Below are 19545 nucleotides of genomic sequence, written 5' to 3' on the forward strand. Positions count from 1 at the left end.
AGAATTTACCAAAAATAGAAACTGATAACAGGAAAGCCTAAAAATATGTTTAAAAACAAAAATGTATGTGGCCCAGTTCACTACGTCTGAACGGAAAAGATCATCAGGCACTCGATCGGGTCTCGCAGGTTTGCCAATGGGTAGGTTCTTGATTTCACAGATGGTTTAATTTAACTCTATGGTTGGAGAGGAGGTAGCCGCCTGAGGGCGATAAAATACATGAAAACAAGCAGCCACCTCCATCCCCTGGGGTAGGACATACAGATCAGAGAAATGCTTATGCCAAGTCTCGGGGTGGATAGAATTTGCTAAGTGGCATTTGCCACTCTGCCCCCTGTTAACCACCATATGCCAGAATTTTCTGACATCCTTAGATTTTTGCTGCGTCATATATGTCCTCCCAAATCGGAGTGTCCCAGGCAGTGTGGGCTTTTGCTAGAACTGGTTTATATTCTTTCCTTTTTTGCCTGATGCGATCAGCGCTATTACTATCCAAGACATGGTGCAGCTCGTTTTTCCCTCTCCTACAGTCTTGGTTGTCTGATTTTGCAGACGTGCAGCCCCAGAGTGAGTCTGTAAGAAGCAATAGCCGACTATACTAAAAGGTTTCTCATGTATAGCTGCTACAATAGGATTTTTAGACATAAGTCTATCTAAGTTCACTATAGCCTCTAGGAGTGCTCTATTCATAACAGCCCTAAGATCAGATTTGATTGCTATTTTGGCCCATTTGACTCTACCCCTATTGTTTGATGGATTCCAACCCATAGAGAGTGAAAGTGGAACATCCACCAGGTGGTTAATCAGGTCATTCAGTGTACAGTGAATTGCGTTGTGATCACCATCGCTCCTGGTGACTATCTTCATATCTACTACGTTTCTCCACAGAGAAATAGAGAGTATTATGTAATTGATCCTACTGGTTTGGTCCAGGCAATTATAGGTGTGGAACGCTTGCAGACCAGGCTTGTATGACCACTGCATGCTTCTACCCCATAGGATAACGTGAGTGAGAGTAATTGGTATGCTGCATCTGTCCAGCATTTCCCAGGCGCAGTATCTAATGCAGGTGCACCCCATTCTCTGTCTCGGGAAGGGAATGATCGTTGTTCTCAAATGGTTCAAAGGTGGTGTTAAATTCTCCTGTCAAAATATTCCCTGTGTGCCATAAGTTGTTTCAATGTAAGTGTTTCACCTCGCTCTCTAATCCTACGGTCGTACACACTGTATAAAGCATGCAACTGTTCTTCCCTGTGATGGTTATGGCTTGGATATCAGGAGAGGAGATAACAAGTGGGGACAGTTTAGCATTTAATAAAGTTTGTATCCAGACTAAGAAGCCACCAGAATGGTAGCCTTTCCCATTATGGGTAGCAGGAACAAAACATTTCACCAGAGGGCGCTCCCTCATTTGCATGGGGGCGTGTAACGGGGCTCTGCCGGCCGAACACAGCATCCGAAGGCCCATCCGAGCATGCCTCCTGGTCTGGGCAGATAAAGTTGAGGCGGGAGGTGTTGGCGATCCGGGGACCCGGTGGCAACTTTCGTGGCCGAGATCGGCAGCGTACTTCCGGAGATTTGGCCCTGCGCTACACCGGCGGCCCGCCCACATCGCACCGGACGGCCTTGGCCGCTACGCAAGTCCCCGGTCGCGGGCCTCCGGCCTGGCGCGTGGGGCGGAACCGCCGTAGGAACCTGCGGCGGTGCAGCTGAAATATCCTGGGCGGCCTGATCGCGACTGCGAGACACCAGAAAGGCGGTGAGCTGACTGTCCCCTGCAAGCGGCGCTGCACGGAGGGGAACTGCGGGGCGCACTGGAGGGGCCTGAGCGATGAGGAGGCGCCCGTGACGGTTGCTTCTGCTGGCGCTCCCGCCGGTGTGCAGAGAACTGACGGCGGCGCCCGTGGTGGTGGGGGCTACCTGGCTGATGCGGATATGTGAAGCCTAGCTGCCCGCCCTTTGACATACCCATCCTGTAAAGAGTGTGCTGCCGGTTGCGGAGAACGGAGAGACGGATGCCCGGAGGGGGCGAAAAGACGTACCTGGGGCAGCTGATTGAATACATTGCGGACAAAGTGCACACATTCTGGGCGGAGGAACCAACATAAACCAGCAGATGTGATACGCTGGTGGCCTGCTGAGCCCGGCCATTTGGCTGACACTGCGACCACGGCGGGGGCTGCAGGGGAGGCAAAACTCAGGCGCCTGCGGGGCCTCCCTGTGTGGACGTGAACCAGTACCTGTGGTGACTTGCTGGGGCTCCCCCCCTCCCCCCCTGGACCCCTCCTGAAGAGTCTCCCCTGCAGGAAAATGGGGGAGCCGGATGCTAAGCAGCCGAAGCTGCATTTCGAAAGGAGGACTACCCGGAATGTTGAAGTGGAACCGGCATCGCAAACGGTGGTCCCTGAGACACAGATGGAACCCCCGCAAGAGGACGATATAAAAAGTATGTTTCGCGATCTCAAGGGCTGCCTGAGGGAGATTGACAACAAATTAGACTCCATGGCACAGCGAATGGAAGGCATATCGCACACAGTCGATCAGCACGAGGAGAGACTCACGGCGGCGGAGACGCGGATTGCGGAATGCGAGGAGAGCCACAGTGACACCCGGGAAAAACTGCTCTGCATGGACAAGGTCCTGGAGGTGATACGTGGGCGCAACGAGGATTTGGAAGCCCGCTCCCGTAGAAACAACATACGTATTATTGGGATTGCGGAATCCACAAACATTGGTAATATGGAACAGTTCGTTGAGGGTATGTTCCGCGACTTGTTTGGGGCAGAGCTGTCGACAATGTTCCTGGTCGAGCGCGCGCACCGAACGCTGGGCCCGCGTCCGGTGCCGGGGGCGCCGCCGCGACCGATCCTTGCCCGAGTTCTAAATTACCGAGACCGAGACACCATACTGCGGCTATCCCGAGAAAAAGGCGAGCTCACTTTTCAAAACATGGCTATTTCCCTATACCCTGACTTTACGCAGGCTGTGCAGGCTGCACGGCGCGAATTCATGCCGGCAAAAAAGATCTTCCAAAAAGTGGGGACCAGGTACGCCATGCTGTACCCTGCCAAGCTGAAAATTCAGCACAAAGGGAAGCCACTGATCTTCACGGAGGCGAAGGAGGCGTTGAAATTTGCAAGAAAAGCAGAACGGTCGCACGGGGAGCTGCGCGATGATCGTGTGGCCCCCCCGGCGGACCGGCTGAGTGATGTTGAATGAAACAAACATTTCTGGGGACCATGAACTCCTGCAACACTGTGAGACGCCCTGAGACTCTGCTGATAAGTATACGCTACTCTCCTTACTGACCATGTCCTGATCACTGAGGTGGGTGGGGGGTGGCGGGGGCGGCCGACAGGGACAGTGCAACACGGGGCAAGGATATTTTTGACCCGAGGATAAGCACCACTGCTGTACTGGGCGATGCGTAAGAAATAGCCTGCTATATTTGGTCTGCTTACGACTATGGAAGGCAGGAAATGTTCGGCCACCCTATCGATTTCAGATGGGGTAGTGTGCCGGTAACCCCACGCCCTCGAAGGGATGATTCCCATGCTAATGTTACAGGAGAACTGTTTTTGGGTTAGTTTTGGGAGGGGTAATGCATCTCAACCTGATTGGGGGGTTGGAGTGGGAGGAGGGGGGGTGTGGTTTGTATTGGTTTGTATTATTGAACTGCAGCATTTTAATGCACAACTAAATGATGACACGGTATTATCCCTGGCCACGCACACATTGCTGTTAAGTGCGAGACATGATACGCTAGGCCTCTTGCCATATGCCCCGCCCCTTACACCGCAGATAGACACACTGCTGCGTAAGACACATCACCACATGCATCACTGACCGCACTGCGCTGCCTGACATGGAATATTCGCGGTCTTAATGACCACCGCAAGATCCGATTGACTCACGCGCACTTGACCAGACACCACATCGACATATGTCTCTTGCAGGAGACCCACCTGCTGCAGAAAGCTGGGGAAAGACTACGACATGCCAGATGGGGTGAGGTGCATACTTCCGGATGCTCCAGCTATTCCTGGGGGGTGGCCATATTAATTCGTAGGGGCCTGCCCTGGCAAACATTTAAAGTGCACACCGATTCGGAGGGACGGTATCTAATATTGCTGGGGAAACTGTTTCACAAGCAGATAATACTCATTAACACTTATGGCCCTAACACGGATGACCCAAGTTTTTTCAGGACCGTTTGGCTCAAGGCACAATCACTGGGCGAGGGAGAGTACATATGGGGAGGAGATTTTAATGCGGTGCTTTAGCTGGAACACGACAGGGAGGGGGCCGCGCGCACACATCACCCGCGCACGGCAGATCTTCTCCAAGGCCTAATGGAGGAATACAATCTGCTAGACTCGTGGCGGATACTACACCCCGAAGGGAGGGAGGGCACCTACTTCACCCCACACAGGAAAGCATGGTCCAGGTTAGATTTTTGGCTCCTAACCCCGTATATACATGCTTGGACATCCGAGGTTCACCACAGAGCGCGCACACTATCCGACCACTCCCCGGTTGAACTGGTGCTACAGGACCCCAAACCGTACATCACACCATTCACGTGGAAGCTGCCGGCGCAGGCCTTGCTGGATCAGGTATTTCGCAAGGAGGTGCACCAACACATACTCGACTATTTCGAACTAAACACGAACTCTGTGGCGTCTGTGGGCACCCTATGGGATGCGTTCAAGGTGGTTATCAGGGGCCACTGCATTGCGGGGCAGGCCAGAGTATTGAAGGACATCAGAAATACACTCAAGAGGCTGGAAGGCCGCCTACATGCCCTAGAAATACAGTACTGCTCTGACCCCTCGGCGACAACACTAGCGGAAACGCGCACCACACTAACGGAGTACCAAACTGAGGCGGATAGAGAGCTTAAATATTTTTACATAAACATGCGACGGCGCGCCGTTATGGAGAGGGGGATCGCTCGGGCAAAACGCTTGCCCATTTGTTGCGATTGCAGAGAACTTCCTCCTACATCCCCTCAGTCGAAACATCGCGGGGAGACCACGCGTGCACACCTCCGGAGATCCTGGATACATTTCGGTCTTTTTATAAAGACTTGTACTGTTCCCGGGGAGTGCCTACATCGGGTGAACTCTCCGGTTACCTAGACACGGTTCAGCTGATCTGGTTCAATGCGCACCAAAAAAGGTACTTCGATCGCCCCTTCACATTAGAGGATGTCAAGGAAGCAATAGGGTCCTTGGCAGCCGGCAAAGCACCAGGGCCGGATGGCCTGCCAGCGCAGTTTTACAAGGAATACGCTGACCTCCTGGCCCCCCGGCTGCTGGCTGTGTACGCTGAGGCAGTTGAGGCGGGTATACTCCCAGCGACAATGAGAGGCGCTCTCATTATTGCCCTCTTAAAACCAGATAAGAATGCCCAGAAGTGCGACTCATATCGGCCACTGTCCTTAATTAACACGGATGTGAAAATATTCGCTAAAATGATCGTATTGCGGCTACAGCCGGTGTTGCCACTCATAATCTGCCCAGATCAGTCGGGATTTGTGCCAGGCCGCTCCACGGCCCACAACTTACGAACCCTTTTTGGGGTACTGCACTATTTAGCCCCTCACGTCAAGGCCGCGGTGGTGCTATTGGACGCCACAAAAGCGTTCGATTCCCTGGAATGGGGGTTCCTATTTCCTTTGCTACAGCGAATGGGGATAAGTGAAGCTTTTATCCGATATATTAGACTGCTCTACACCACCATCACTGCCCGAGTGCGGGTTAACGGGCTTGTCTCTGAACCCTTTGCTATTAGCAGAGGCACGCGGCAAGGTTGCACCCTGTCACCCCTACTATTCGCGATTGCCACCGAGCCTTTGGCGGCCCGGATTAGACAGCACCATGCAGACAGGGGCATCGGGTTTTCATCCCGGGCATTGACCGTTTCGATGTACGCAGATGATATTACACTCTATGTAATTGACCCACAGGATAATCTCTCCCCCATGACGAGAGAATTGATAAATTATGGCCTGCTGTCGGGAGTGACCATAAATTGGGAGAAGTCGGTCATTCTGCCTCTGACGACTGGGACACCCCGCTTCACTCCAGACTGCCCGCTGGAGTGGGCGACCGGTCCGGTACGCTACCTGGGGGTATGGATCAGCACGGACATGCAAACATTGTAGATAGAGAACTATGGGCGGGCACTGCGGTGGATAGAGGAAAGGGTCAGCCGCTGGAAACACTTGCCCCTGTCGTTGGCGGGTAGGATAGCTGTGGCCAAAATGGTCATCCTGCCCAAACTACTATACTTATTTGTTAACGTCCCACTCCCCCTGACTACGCGTTTTCTGAACCAGGTACGCTCGCTGATGATCGAACTGGCATGGGGGGGAAAGCAGCCGAGGGTGGCCTGGGAGACCCTTACTCTTCCACAGAGACAGGGAGGTATGGCGGCACCAGATTTTACGCTGTATGCTTACTGCGCACAGGCGCAATTCTTGCACTATTGGGCGCATCCCAAGCCGTTTCAGCCGCATGTGGCGATAGAGGCGGATAAGGTGGCCCTGTTACCGCTCAACACTGCCCTATATGCGCCGCACAAGAGGAGGTGCAATGAAATTGACACGGTGCACACACTTAAATGGGCCTGGGACGGGTTGCGCCGCCGGGCCAAGTTGGACCTCCTCTACACTAAATCGGTACCTCTGCGCAGGAACCCCATGTGGCCCCCGCTGCAACACATGAAAACTGGAGAACGCGCGGTGTCGCGCGGCCTTCACACGGCGGGGGACATCTTTCCTGACGATATTTTCATCACGCTGGAGCAAATGTGCGATGCGGAGGCCCCGACGATGCTTGATACCCTGCTTTATTATCAGCTTCGGCATACATGTCAAAAACGATTTCCTACATTTCCGGCGCCGCCGCCGAGCTTGCTGGCCATGGAGAATGTACTGAAGGTGGAATCGGGGCGCAAACTAATATCCCGCTTATATGGGCGCATGCAAAGTGATCATCCAATAGTGGTCCCAGCGGCGCGCTGTATGTGGATTGCTGAACTGGGTACTGAAATCGCTGACGATCACTGGGATATCTGCTGTAAAATGCTTGAGACCCTGTCCCCTAACTATCGACTCCGGCTGATACATTTCAAATACATACATATGACATATCGCACCCCTAGCCGGCTCCATCGTATTGGCTTGAGAGGCACGGACAACTGCTGGAGATGTGATGCACGCGGAGCTGCTTTCTTGCATATGGCATGGGAATGTCCCATGCTGGCCTCCTTTTGGGCCGAGGTAATGGAGCTGGTGTGTACAATCACTGGACTACAGATTCCATGCACTCCGCAGACTGCACTACTGGGGATCTTGCACATGGTGAAGCCTAAACACCGTAGGCTGCCGGCCATGCTCATTTTGCTTGCCAAAAGACAAGCCGCGATGCACTGGGGGGCTACTACATCACCCACCATTAGGGAATGGATTAAAAGTGTCGTATACTGCCAGACACAACTCACCTTATACTGGGAGCTCCTGCCGGCACGTTCGCGACCAAAGGACATATGGGAGCCATTCACACATTGGTTGGCTCACACAATGCTTCAAACACTGTAAAATAATGTTCTTGGGGGCGTGGCCAAGATGGCGGTGTGAGCGGACGCTTCCTCCGTCGGCTCCCGCTCCGCTGAACCCCTAGCCCAGATACCGCAGCAGGATCTCCCCCCAAACTGAGGCTCTGACGGGCGGAGGGGACGGCGGAACCGAGGGGGAAGCAGATTGGAGACCCGGGGCCCCGAGGCAGTCACGGAGGGTCGTGGAAGCTGAGCCGACGGGCAGAGGCGGAGCTTAGCGCTGGAGGGGACAGGCAGCGCCCTCGGCCTGCCTGCCACGAGAGAGCCCCGGAATCGCCGAAGAGGCCTGGCGCGCGGCGAAGTGGGGAGCGAGCCCGCGAAAGGAAGCGAGAGCGGTCCCATGCTGAGCGGAGCGGCCCCGTAGAAGGAGGGGGCCGCGCAGACGGGTTGACGCGGACAAGGGAGCTCCACCCGGGAGAGGCCCGGGAGACCGCCGGAGGGCAGCAGACGAGGGGGAAGGAAGTAGTGACCCCGGCCGACGGTGGCTCCACGTCGGGAGTTCCCGGGTGAGTCTCGAGGGGAGAGGACTGTAAGAGCGGCGAGGCTACCGGGGCTGGAGCCCACACGGGGTTCCCCTCCCGTCCGTACCCCCCTTTCCCCCCCCCCTCCCGAGCCACGTGGGATCGGTGGCGGAGGGGGAGCGCACGAGGAAGCGGAATTACCCGCAGCGGACCAGGGACCTGTGAGGGGAGCAAGGGGACGGACTGCGGAAACGAGCCCGAGAATCGGCGCCGGAGAGGGCACCAGAGGCGTGACCTCCCTTCGGGGGTGGATAAGGAGCGAGCTGGCCCTGGGGACGGCCGAGCGGCAGAGGCTGGAGCGTGAGCAGCCGTCGCGCTGGATGGACCCTGGGCTGATGGACTGGCGGCGCAGAGCGGTTGTGGGCAGCAGAGGCTAGCGGCTGAAGCACTAGGGTGAGCGGAGGCGTGGACGTTGCCCCCTCCAGAGAGGCGCTACGGCGGAGGAAAAACGGAGGGCCCGGCGCCTCGGGAACGGGGTGGTGACACGGCGTCGGGGGTTGCCCCCGGGAGAGCGGGGACGACCAGGTGCAACGAGGTCAGGTGCAGAGGAGACGAGCCAGCGAGGACTGGGACCGCCAGGAGTCCGATCAGAGCGCCGAGGGAGGCCCGAACGGGGAACGCAGCCGGACGCAGCGACCACTGGCACCCGTGGTTTGGAGGTTCGTCCTGAGGAAGGGAGGCCGGAGGTCGAAGGACAGGAGGCTCGGAGGAGCGTTCGGGCACGGGACGCCCCGGGGATCAGACCCGGTGCAGGATCAGCAAAGCGATCGAGACCGGCCGTCCGACCCAGCGGCCATGGCTGGAAGCAGAGGTGGACGGAAGGGAGAGCGTACTCTCCCCGAGATGCTGGGCCGGCAGTCGCAACGGCAGGAAAGGGGGCAGCGGTCACCCCAGGCCCCCGGAACGGCGACAGACCCCGAGGGAGGGGAGGCCCCGCTCACCAGATCCTTTATGGAATCTCTCTTTGGATCTTTACGGGAAGACTTTCAAGTCCTGAAGAAGGAAGTGGCCAGTGAGGTGCGGGAAATTAAACGAGAGGTGGACGGCTTAGGCGAGCGTGTGGCCACGGTGGAAGAGACCAGCCTACGACGGGACGAAGAGATTGAACATTTGCGACAAGAGGTACTGAGACTGCGAGACCAGCAGATCGATCTCCAGGCCCATGCCGAGGACCTGGAAAACAGGTCTCGGCGAAACAACATACGGGTCCGCGGGGTCCCATCGTCAGAAGAGGGAACAGACATTGCAGGCTACCTGGGGGCGCTGTTCCGGGAAGTCCTGGGAGAGCCCGAGGAGTTCCAGGTCCGAATCGACAGGGCACACAGAGTGAGAGCACAGCGGAGAGGACCAGCGCCGGCCCCGGACATTTTAGCCTTTCTACCAGACTTCCCACTCAAAGAGCGGATTATGGCGGAGGCGCGGAGGCGGCAGCCCTTGACCTTCCGGGGGCACTCAGTGGCCCTCTACCAGGATCTGTCGGCAATCACGCTCCAGAAACGGAGGACGTTCAAACCAGCCACCGACTTTCTACGAGAAAACCAGGTACCCTATGCTTGGGGGCACCCCTTCAGGCTCATCTTTCGGTGGAATGGAGTCCAACACCAGCTGCGTTCCCTGCGGGAAACCTGCAGTATCCTGGGCCTGCCAGAGGGAGAGGAGGATGCGTCCCCGCCGCGTCGAGGGCGCGCCAGAGGTGGAGACTGGCGGCGGGTGACCGGGAGGCGCTCTCGGGACCGCCCGACGAGGCCGGGCGCACCTGCCGACCGGGCAGAAGGGGACAGAGCAGATCCGGAGGTGGCTGAGAGCGCTGGTCCCGGCGACAGCGACGTCGCATTAACGGCTTAAGAACTGCTCCGGGGGGAGATCACATGAGGACACACCAGCTTTCAGGTTCGGGGTAAAGGGGGGGAAGGGGGGGGCTGGCGGGGGGGGGGCAGGTGGTCTAACGCCCACTGGAGAGTGTTACCAAAGACTTGTCCTCTAGAGGACCGGACTTGGACTATGCAGATACAGGGTTTGGGGCTAGGGTGGGGGGTTTTGTTGGGGCAGTTATTGGTTTGAGTTGGGGGAACGGGCTGGGGGGCGGGAGGGGGAGGAGGGGGAGGGGGCAGTTGACGTCGCGGCGAGGAAGGGCTGAAAGAGCCGGCACCACACCAGGAAGGGGAGCGAGGAGGGCAGATCACGGGGAGGGGAGGGGACACCGTCCAGAGCAGGACAGATGGCAAGACAGGGAAAAGGGACACGACAGGAGCAGCGACCTCACGGGAATGCCATTTGACACCGGGGGAGCACAGAGCGGGAGGGGCTTCGCTTCCACATGTCACCCATGACTTTTAAAATAGTGACGCTGAATGTGCGGGGCCTTAACAACCTGACCAAACGGCGGGCGGTGCTCTCTTTATTAGACAATACGCAGGCAGATATCTGTCTACTTCAGGAAACACACCTCTTGCCCAGGGACTGCGCCAGACTGCGCTCTCACAAATTCCCCACGCAGTTCTTCTCCTCTCATAGTACCAAAACGGCGGGGGTGGCGATATTGGTAGCTCGGCGATTTCAGGGAGAGGTCCTCCACAAGCTGGCGGAGCTACGGGCCGTTTATTGGTCTATAGGTTCCGGGTGGCGGGCACAGCCATCACAATTGGATCTCTATATAGCCCGAATGACCGGCAGGACCGATTTCTAGAGGCGGCGCTGGGGGAGGTGGCGGCTGCACCGGATAGGCACGTAATTATAGGGGGAGACTTTAACCTCGTTTTCGATTCGACACTGGATAGATCTGCCCAACGGTCACAGCAGGCAGGGGAGTTCTCAGCAGGTAGCAAGGTACAGCTGATGGACATGGGACTGCGGGATTTGTGGCGTCACCTGCACCCGACGGAACAGGACTACACCTTCTACTCACATGCACACAAAACCTACGCACGGCTGGACCACTTCCTAGTGACCGAGCCGGTCAGCGCGCTGGCCACAGCGGCGGACATAGGAGTAATCTCCATGTCGGACCATGCCCCGGTGACGGCCACCTTCTCGGTGCCGCCGGTGGATACTACCCCTAGAGTGTGGCGCCTTCGGGACTCCTTGCTATACAGAGGGGACGTCATCAAACAGGTGATTGCCGCTATTCGGGAATACCAATCCCACAATGAGAACACGGAAACCTCCAGAGCGACGCAATGGGCTGCCCTGAAGGCAGTCTTGCGGGGGGAGTTCATCGCGATATCGGCGGCGGATAATGCACACAGACGTAGCAAACGGGAGGAGCTTACGCAGAAGGTCAGGGAGTTGGAACTCATGCATCGCCGAACCGGGGCCCCCCGGATATGGCGGCAGCTCCAAGGAGCGAGAAAGACCCTGGTTACTCTGGATATGGACAGGGCGGTATACGCGGCGCTTCGCCTTAAACATGCCTACTACACTGGGGGGGACCGGGGCAGCTCCTTGCTAGCGAGTATGCTCCGAGTGGCGAGACAGAAGCACCGGGTGAGGGAAATCACCGACCACTCGGGGTCGACAGTCACGAAGGATGGTCGCATCGCGGACGCATTCCGCCAATACTACGCGGATCTTTATGCTGGGGACCCCCCGGACGGGCGAGCCACGAAAGGGTACCTGGAATCGGTCTCTCTGCCCACGCTGACACCGCTGCAGGCGGAGGGACTTGACAGGGACATTAGAGTGGAAGAGGTGATCTCCGCCATTGCCAAACTTAAGATCGGTAAATCCCCGGGGCCGGATGGATTTACCGCCCTCTTTTATAAAACGTTCTGCACTACACTCGCGCCGATCCTCACACGCCTCTTCAACACCTTCGCGGAACAGGGGACTATGCCGCGGGACTTGCTGCGGGCGTCACTGACGGTTATCCCTAAGCCGGGGAAAGATAGCTCACAATGTGGCTCCTACCGGCCGATATCCTTATTGAATGTGGACCTAAAAGTATACACGGGGATCCTGGCGTCCCGATTAGCCCCTCTGCTGCCGGGGCTCATAGGCCCAGATCAGGCGGGCTTTGTTCCCGGGCGGCAGACGGTCGACAACACCAAACGGATGGTGCACATTATAGAAAAGGCATCACGGATTCGAGGCGAGAGAATGCTCCTGGCGGTAGACGCCGAGAAAGCCTTCGATCGGGTGCACTGGCCTTATCTAGAACAAGTGCTTGGGAAAGTGGGGATACGGGATAAATTCCGTAATATGATATTCAACTGTTACGGGACTCCAACCGCGGTGGTGAGGGTTAATGGCTGCAGCTCCGGGAGCTTTAACATTGAGAGGGGCACGAGGCAGGGCTGCCCGTTGTCGCCCATACTGTTTGCCCTGTATATGGAGCCATTCGCGCAACGTATCAGGGACAACCCAGAGGTGAAAGGAGTAAAAATGGGTGGGTTCTACCACGCTGTCAGCCTATACGCGGATGATGTTATCTTCTCTTTAGAGGAACCGCTCAGAGCCCTGCCGGCGTGTCTCGAGGATCTGACCGCGTTCGCTGCAGTCTCCGGATTTAAGATGAACATGGGGAAGTCAGTGGCCCTGGGCCTGTCGCTTTCGCCGGAGACCCGGGCGCGTTTGCAGCGTCTAGCCCCGATAGTCTGGTCTACAGGCACGATACCGTACCTGGGGATACAGCTGGCCCCCACCCTGCCGGAGATGACGGCGGTCAATTACATGACCCTAGGCAGGAAAATACGGGAAGAACTGGTTCGGTGGGACCGCGGTACCCTGTCGTTGCTAGGCAGAGTGGCTGCCATTAAAATGACTGCCCTACCTCAGATACTCTATCTGTTCCGGGCGCTCCCGTTGACGCCGCCGGTTGGGTGGATCCGGGGGATGCAGTCTGAGCTGGGGAGGTTTGTGTGGCAGGGAAAGAAACCGAGATTGCGGCTGGCGCTCTCCCTGCTGGCGCCGGAGAAGGGAGGCCTTGGCGTCCCAGATCTCCGCAAATATTTCCAAGCAGCTCAGCTGCGACACCTGGTGGAGTGGAGCAAGTGGGAGTTGGACAAACACTGGCTCTTCCAGGATCAAGCGGTGGCGGGTCGGCCACTGCAGGAAGTGCCGTTCCTGAGACGGGCCCACCGCCCAGCTAACCTCTATGCCTCTTTTATCACCAGAGTGCCACTGAGGGCGTGGGACGCCACAAACCTTGCATACGGGTTAACCTCGTTTCCGTCCCCGCTGACGCCCTTGGTGGACAACCCGGACTTTACGCCGGGGATGCAGGGGGGAGCGTTTGTCCACTGGAGGGCGGCCGGCTGTAGAGCTCTGTGTCACCTGTACACCTCTGAGGGGATTATCCCTTTCTCGAGCTTTCGGCAGGAATATACGTTGCCCGAGGCGGAGAGAATGAGATACCTGCAGGCTAGACACTGGGCGCTGAGCCCGCAGGTGCGAGAGACCGCAGAGGAGACTATCCCAATACGAGCGCTGGCTTATGACCCGGACGTCTGACGCGAAGCTTATAAGTGATCTCTATAAATTCCTCCAGTTGCCGTCCTCGCACTTTTATCACCCGGGCCGGGCGCGCTGGGAGACGGAACTAGGTAGGGCACTAAGCCATAAGGAGTGGGAACAGATTGCGTATAGGGCACGACACTCGGCGTATCACACCGGCCTGACAGAGACCCTCACGAAGGTTTCTCTGTATTGGTACTACACCCCGGCACGCATTCATGCGATGGACAGCAGTAAAGACTCGAGATGCTGGCGAGGGTGCGAGCAGGTGGGGACACTGACCCACATTTTGTGGGAATGCACGCGACTGGGGGATTATTGGAAGGAGGTATTGGACACGGTGGACTCCCAGTTTGACATTGAGTTACCACGTCTGCCAGCCTACATTCTGTTGGGCCTCCCCAACGCATTGATGTACCCGCTCAGATCTCGCAGAGGGAGGCAGATTGCGATAGCGCTAGGCTCAGCCATCCAAAACATCCTCACACACTGGCGCACTCCCACGCTCCCCACAGTCACAGGGTGGTTGCACAGATTGTGGTATGTGCTGGGAATGGAGAAAATGTCACTGACAGCACGGGGGGAGGTCGAGCAATATAGGGAGATCTGGAGGCCGTTTATTTCTTTGCTCGCCACCGAATTCAGGGAACTGACATGCCCCAGATACTTCAAACTCTTACGGCTTTCGGAATCGGAAGGACAGGCTGGGTGAGGCCACCTAAGTAGGGAGGCACGGTCGTTGACGTAGCGGGGAGCAAGGCCCTTGGACATTAGCTATGGACGGGGGGGGGGGGGGGGGAAGGGGGTGTGGTGCAGGGGGGGGAGGGGGGAGGGGAGGGAGGGTTAAAAGTTAAGTTTGCTGGCACATGGACCCCAGGTAACAGAGAAACTCATAGAGGAAGCTAGGAGGGGCCGGAGAGACACGGGAAATCACCTTGACAGGGCGACAGGGCCGGGGGGGGGATCCGGGGGAAGAAGATGTTCCATGTGATACTTGCCGGCCCCTGCGGTTGTAGGCGTATGCATGGATTGTTACGGATGTTGCTGGTTTGTTGTTGGTATTTAATAAAGAGATTTAAACATAAAATAATGTTCTTCACTGCAGATGGCTGGGAGGGGACGGGCACCAGGTGGAACATAGGGCGCTGCAATTGATGCTTGGGGTACGGGAGATGTTCGGGGTGTGAGGGGGGCTAAGACGGAGGAATTGTGTGACTATTACCGAGCACTGACGGGTAGACACCTGTCGGTCCTATGGATAACATTGAGATGGTGGGGAACTGTGTCGTCAAAAATATATCCTATGCAAACTGCAGTTAATTGTAGTTGTTTTGTTGTTGAAAATGCAAATAAAAAGAATTTAAAAAATAAAAAGATTATTTTTTTTTTTTAAAGAATGCCATAAGGACCTTAGCTTATATATTCAACGGTTTTCCCTAAAAGCCTAAACCTTTTTTTTAAAAAAAATTCTATTCTTTATTTATCATTTTCCACATCAAGAACATGTCTAATAAATAAAAGAATAGCGGTTACAGACTTACATAAAGGTATATTAAGTACATCTTGCCCTTAGTGGTTGACTTCCTTCACAATTGTCCAATGGTATCTATAGACACGCCCAGGGGGTTACCATCATCTTCCACATATGCTCTCATACATCATCTTCAGCAGGTATCGCAATGTAGTCCAATGACTCAGATGGTTCAAGTGCTTAATAATATTATCAGGAGGCATCCAACTCAAATTGTGTTTCGCATATCGATCTACTAACGCACCCACACCACTCCCATCTCAACAAGGTGGAAGGTCGTCATCCTGCCCCTAGCCTCTAGGACTGCATTTTGGTGGAGGGACTGCTATTTATATCTGTGGTGACAGAGTTGCCCGGAGGAGGGTCTGTAGTACGGACCAGCAAGTATTGCGTAAGAGGGCCCCAAATATCTTTAGGCCGCGAGGTACGCGGGAGCGTCTCTGCGTGAATTGTAAGATGTTCCTGACAGTACACCATGTCCTCCAGCCACTCCTTAAATTTAGGGGCCCGCCCTCTACCCCACCTACATGCTACTCTGCGTTTCGCTAACAGTAGTGAGAGTGTGATGTAGAGATGGTATTTTTTGGGAATTTGCTTTGTGTAACTTAGGAGCGCAATCAGAGGGTCTCATTCCAGCGTTAGGGACGTCATTTCCGTGAGAGCTTCAAATATTTGCACCCAGTATTCCATCACCCATGGGCACTCCCAGGACAGGTGTAGGAACCCGGCCCCTGGGCCACAGCATCTATCGCAGTGGTCTGTGACCCGCAGCACAAAGCGGAACATCTTAGCCGGGGTACAGTATATTCGCTGTAGGAACTTATAAGGAATTATACGTAACCTGGCACTAGATGATATGTCTGCAGTTTGTAAACAGCAGTATTGCCACTGTTCATTCGTGAATTCATTACCCAAATCTGTCGCCCAATGTGCACGGGCAGCACTGTGAGGATGCTCGCGCTCTGCTCTAATCGTCCGATACAGGTTGGACACCAGGTGTCTAGGGCTCGCAGTCTGCAACAACTGATGCAGAGGCCTAAAATGTGCTGGTTCCTGTGGAAAACTTAGGAGAATGGCCCGCATGCCCTGTCATAAGCGCACGTATAAGAAAGTTTCCAAAGGGGTGGGGCGCACATCTCCGAAAAATTGATCTGAAGTACAGAAAACTCTGTTGCGAAATAGATCACCCCAGGTTTGTATGTGCACTCGAGTGCATAGTTGTCGGATGCCCTCCTCCTGAAGTAGAGAGAGCCATGGGTGGTACGATAAGGGTAAGACCGAGGAGTAGAGAGTTGATATCCCCAGGGCATGCAGGATATACTGCCAAGCGTCTACCGTACCCGTGACGGTAGTTGGCGCAATGTCCCGAGAGCGAGAGGGTGCCTGTATCATTCCATCTAGCGGAACAGGGTCCGCTAGCCAGTGTTCTGGCGCGACCTGTGGCATGCATGCTGGCGGGTGGATCCAGAAGTAGGCATAATGGGCCTGGGCACAGGCATGGTACAGTTCGAAGTCTGGAATATCGAACCCGCCCTGTGCAACAGACCTTGTAAGTACCGCCCACTGTACCCGTGGTTGTCTGCCGCCCCAGAATAAACGTATGAGCTCAGACCGAAGCGTTTTGAAGAAGAACCGTCCCGGGTGGTAAGGAAGGTTCAGGAAGAGATATAAGAACTTTGGGAGTACCACCATCTTGATCAACGAAGCCCTTCCTGCCATTGACAGGGGAAGAGATATCCACCGTGTGCCATTAGTGGTAAGACGGTCTATAGCGGTTCCATAGTTAAGACGGATCATTTTGTCTCTGTTCCCTGAAATCTGAATCCACGAGTCCCGCAAATCTGTGTCACACCATGCAAGCGGGTAGTCCAAAGTGAATTTGACCACCACCGCTGTCAGGGGGAGAGTTGTGATTTTTCCCAGTTAATATGAACACCAGAAAGTTTCCCAAATACTATAAATTCACGTAGTAAGGGTTTCAAGTTATTTTGGGGATCTCGGACATACAGTGTCATATCATCTGCGTAATAGTGAAATCAGTATTTGCCGCAAGGGACATCGGAGCGCTCTATCTCTATGATGCTGGCGCAGCTTACATGCTAGGGGCTCAATCGCGAGGGCAAATAAGAGGGCGGACAGTGGACAGCCCTGTCTGGTTCCCCTGGTGATGGGGAAGGAGGGCGAGATCCGGCCATTGAAAAGCACCCTGGCAGTGGTTCTTTGATACAGCAGCTGCACCCAAGACACAAACCCTGGGGGAAAGCCCATACGGAGCAGAACACCAAAAAGATAGTCCCATTTGACTGAATCAAACGCTTTAGTGGCGTCTAAGAAGATAGCAGCCAAAGGGACTTCGGGCGACACATTCTGCACAATCGAAAACAGCGTACAGAGATTATGCGAGGTAGCTCGCCCAGGAATGAAGCCCACCTGGTCTGGCAGCACCAGTTTCTCCATCAGGAGGAGCACCCGATTCGCTATGAGTTTTGCCAATATTTTGGTGTCACTGTTAAGGAGTGACAGCGGCCTGTAGGATGCGCAGGGGTGGGGCGCCTTATCTGGCTTCAGAATAGACGTGATCAGGGCCTCTCTCATTGATGGGGTAAGCGAACCACATTCTAAGGATTCTTCGTATAGTTCCTTTAGTATAGGGGCCAGGATATCTATGTAGGTTTTTTAAAATTCGGCAAGGATGCCGTCTAGTCCCGGCGTCCTACCTGACTTCTGCTGCATTATCGCTTCGCGCACCTCGTCCAGATCAAACGGAGCACAGAGGAACTCCCGGTGGTGATCCTCCAGCCACCCCAACACGACATCTCCTAAGAAAGTGTCAAGTTCGAAGGGATCCCCGTGCTGTGTTTTATACAGTGTAGAGTAGTGCGCGACGAATACAGCCTGTATATCCTCCGTACCCCTGTGCATCTCCCCATTTGCGTTCATAACTTCCAGTATGTAGTTAGAGAATTTGGGTTTCTGTATGGCCTCAGCCAGCGCCTTCCCCGGACGCTCCTCCTCCCCATATCTCCGGGCCTTCCAGTATTTTCCCATGAACTTGGACTCGCGATTCGCCGTGTCCATGTACTCCGACAATTTTTCCCAAAATTCTAGTTGTGCTTGCCCTCCCGTCTCCCCTGGATATCTCAGAGCACGCCAAAGCTCTTAGAAATACACACTCCCCTGATCGTGGCTTTGAAGGCCTCCCATAGTACTTCCACGAGTTCACTGACCCCCTATTCCTCTGGAAGAACTCCTGAATCTCCTCCGCCAGCTCAGCATGAAACACCGCGTCCAGCAAGGCAGTTACCTGCAGCCTCCAGTTGCACCTTGGCATTTCACACCCTGGCATCGCGAGCAGCAGTCATACAGGCGAATGATCAGAGTATGTTCGGGATAGGTGGGTCACTCCAACTATGGACGGCCCCAGACCTCTCGATATTAAGCAGTAATCTATCCGGGCCCAGGATGCAGTCCTCAATGTAAAATGCGTGCCCTCTTTGGTCGTAGGATGAATGTGACGCCAGGTATCGATTAGTCCTCCCTCTTCTAGGATGCCCCGTATCGTTGCCTGTGATCTAGTATAGTGATGTGGCGCCGTCGTGGACCTATCAAAAATAGGGTTGAAGGCCACATTAAAATCCCCACCCCAGATCACATGTGTAGTGCCCAGTGCCATTATTTTACCCCACAGGATGGTGAAGAAGTCGGGCGTGTCGATATTCGGACCATAACAGCTTACCAACGTAACAATATCGGCCCCCAGCCGTCCCCAAACAATAACATATCTCCCCTACGGGTCTGTGATCTCTCCCTGTGATGTAAACGGCGTGTGTCATTTGATAATGATCGCTGCGCCCTGTGCATAGGAAGAGTATGAGGAAAACAGCCTGTAAGCTGCCCATTTACCCGCAAATGAGATATGACGCTGTGGGTTAAAGTGTGTTTCCTGCAAAAATGCTATACTGATTTTGTGATGATCCAAGTATGTGATTATCTGCCTCCACTTCCTAGGGCCCCCCCAACCCTCTCACATTCCAAGACAGAATCAGGTATCGAGTCAACCATGCTCCCCATTGGTAATATTATGGGCCATGTGCAAGACTGTACTTATCCCGCTACCATCCGTTGCGCAATCACTGTGCTGCCTGTCTGTAAACAGAAGAATCCTTACTTTTAAATTCCAAACAAACGTCTCCCCACCACCCCCCTCCCACTGAAGCATCCCAAACATGCCAGAAAAGAACATCCCTCCCTCCTCCCTACCCCAACTATCCCAGACTAACAGAGCTGATGAGCCCTTCCGGGTATATGTAAAAATGAAAAGTGTCACTTACTCCCCCAAGGGTATGGGATGACATCGTTAACCTCGTATAGGGAGCAAGGGTGCCCGGTGTGTAGTACCTACTATCTCCTGTGCCAGGT

The 19545-nt window shown here is 55.0% G+C and overlaps 1 protein-coding gene across 3 annotated transcripts in view; it reads right to left on the minus strand.

Annotated features, from left to right (window-relative positions):
- CAB39L (calcium binding protein 39 like) overlaps positions 1-19545 on the minus strand; it is a 757003-nt gene that overhangs the window by 335361 nt on the left and 402097 nt on the right. The gene's annotated exons all lie outside the window — the stretch shown is intronic.

The sequence above is a fragment of the Triturus cristatus genome, chromosome 8 (assembly GCF_964204655.1).
Source record: "Triturus cristatus chromosome 8, aTriCri1.1, whole genome shotgun sequence".
Taxonomy (NCBI): domain Eukaryota; kingdom Metazoa; phylum Chordata; class Amphibia; order Caudata; family Salamandridae; genus Triturus; species Triturus cristatus.